Raw genomic sequence first — 2,965 nt, 5'->3', positions numbered from 1 at the left:
ATAACTTCTCTGGGTGTTATCTGTAAAGTGAGGATAAGAATTGTCCCTACCTATTAGGGCTGCTGTGAGAAATAAATGAAATAACACACTTACAGTGCCAGTTGAGAGATGCTCAATAACTGGAAATTATTATATGGCCTTTTGCCCAAAGCTATCCTACTTTTAAGAACCAATATATATCTTGTTGAGCATTATAAGCACTAGAGAGAGAGCTTTGCTATTACTACTGAATTCACAAAAGAACTTTCAGTCGGGTAGGGTTATATGAAACAATTAAAGGAAGGTTGAGAATCGCAATTCAGAGCCCTCATTGGAATCAGGCAAAATGTGGAAGTTTCTGTAACATCCTTTCTTGTAGTTTCCCTTTCTTACTCTCACTCATCTCTGCCCACCTTTCTTGTTCCCCAGGTTCTCATATGCAAGGAGCTACTTGTCCAAACATTGTTCTGGATAATCAACTAGGAACACACCATGCTGAACCTGTTTTTATGGCCCATGCCCTAGCCCTGTGCCTCAGTCTCAAAAGGAATCCAGAGATCCAGGCTAATGTCATGTAAGGCCTTCGCAACTTTCCAATGATGTGTGTAATTGGGGGTTCCCGGTAGCGCTTAGCAGAAAAAAAAAATCATTAAATGTAAAGGGATCACATTTTTGTCTTTGCAGTTGAAGTTAAGAAGGAAGCTAGAGTGATGTGTGACTTTACGGTTTTGTGGAGGGAGAAGGTGCCATTTTGAATCCTTTCATTCCATGGCATCGAGTTCTGTAAATTGTTAGGCTTTGATATTAAGAATGTAGAGCAGGAAATGACACATGTTTCAACAAAATCTAGTAAAATCCCATGAACATTCTGGTGCTATAGATCAATGAGAACACTGAGGGGAAATACTCAGATAATGTAGCTGATGTTTCTGACATAGCGGTTTTAAAAGGTTTGTAGGAATGATCCCTAAGCTTGTACTCAGGAATGGATTTGAAGTATCTGTATATTTTTAGGCTCATGAGGACTTCAAATAGTTTTGAATTTCTGTTCTAAAATCATCATTAATTACGGTTGCCCCTTAAACAACATGGGTTTGAACAGAGTGGGCCCACTAGTATGCAGATTTTCTTTCGCCTCTGCCACCCCTGAGACAGCAAGACCAACCCGTCTTCTTCCTCCTCCTCCTCCTCCTCAGGCTACTCAATATGAAGACACAAGGATGAAGACCTTAATGATGACCTACTTCCATTTAGTGAACAGTAAATACACTTTCTCTTCCTTATGATTTTCTTACTAATATTTGCTTGTCTCTAGCTTATTTTGTTTTAATAAGACAGTATATAAATCATAGAACATACAAAATATGTGTTAATTGACTATTTATGTTATCAGTAAAGCTTCCAGCCAAAAGTAAGCTATTAGCAGTTAGGTTTTAGGGAAGTCAAAAGTTATATGAGAATTTTCGACTGTGCAGGGCATCGGTGTCCCTAACACTCATGTTGTTCAAGGGTCAATTGTATACCATAACTGAAACTTAGAGAACCAGTGGGAATTTTTGAGTGTATGGACAAATCTAATGAGTCCCGCCCCATGATTTCTTTTAAGAGACAGTGGTTAAAAGCCTTGACTCATAAGCTAGACCACTTATTTTCATAGTCTGGCTCTACCACATAGTAGCTGTATGCTCTTGGGCAAGTTATCCAATCTTCTTCTGCCTCATTTTTCCTCATCTCTAAAATGTGGATGCTAATAATACCTACTCAATACCACTGTTGTGATGACTCAATAAATTAGTATATGTAAAGCCCATAGAGCAGTGCCTAGCACAGAGTAAATCCTCAATACTTGTTAGCTATTACTAATAATACAGAGAGAGACAAGTGTTTGTGGAAACAAATTCACTTTAGAAGTTTTGTTTGTATGCTAACTTTCAGCTACTTCTACCTATAAATTTGGAATCTCAGGTTTGTCTATTCAGGATTTTGGAGCATTCTTTGAATGATGGTCCCTTGAGCATCCTAGTACTCATCAGAACCTTCTTGTGAAATACCTGCAGGGGTCACTCGTGGCACCCGGCACCAGTAGGTAGAGGAGGCTAGGAGACCCTTATTTGCACCAGTATTTCCATCAGGTCACCTGAAATTCTACAATTAGGATTTTTTTTTTTCTTTACTAGTCATTGTGTTTTCACCGAGACCCTGTTAAAGTATAAGCAGCCTTTGGAGGGATAGCCCAAGGGGTGCATTAGTGGAGTGTATCAAGGATAAGCATGGGCTTTGTTGGAGCCAAATAGCCTTGAGTTTGAATTCTGACTTTACCACTTACTAGAATCAAGAGCGTCTGAGTTCAAATTCTGGCTCTACTGACTAGTGGCAGTGTGACTTTTGGTAAGTTACTTTAACTTCTCTGGACATCTGGGAATTCAAATAGTATCTATGCCCACAAAATGTTATTAAGTCACTGTGAGGATCACAGGAGATCGGGCTTTCAAAAATACCTGTCACATCATGAGCACTCAATAAATATTATTATTACCTAATTTATCTCAGTCTTGGTATCCTCATTTACAAAATGGGAAGAATAATATCTACCTCCATCGTTGTTATGAATATAAAGTGAGATAATATACATAGAAAAGTGCCTGCCATACTAAAATAAAAAGACAAATACAAGTATTGGCAAGGACGTGGACAAACAAGAATCCTCATATATTGCTGGTGGGAATGTAAAATGGTGCAGATACTTTGGAAAACAGTTTGTCAGTTCTTTTTTTTTTTTTTTTGAGACAGAGTCTCACTGTGTTGCCCGGGCTAGAGTGCCGTGGCATCGGCTTAGCTCACAGCAACCTCAAACTCCCGGGCTCAAGCGATCCTCCTGCCTCAGCCTCCCGAGTAGTTGGGACTACAGGCATGTGCCACCATGCCCGGCTAATTTTTTCTATATATATATATATTCAGTTGTCTAGATCATTTCTTTCTATTTTTA

The sequence above is a fragment of the Propithecus coquereli genome, unplaced genomic scaffold (assembly GCF_000956105.1).
Source record: "Propithecus coquereli isolate 6110/MARCELLA unplaced genomic scaffold, Pcoq_1.0 Scaffold104, whole genome shotgun sequence".
Taxonomy (NCBI): Eukaryota; Metazoa; Chordata; class Mammalia; order Primates; family Indriidae; genus Propithecus; species Propithecus coquereli.
Note: the sequence above shows the minus strand (reverse complement) of the source record.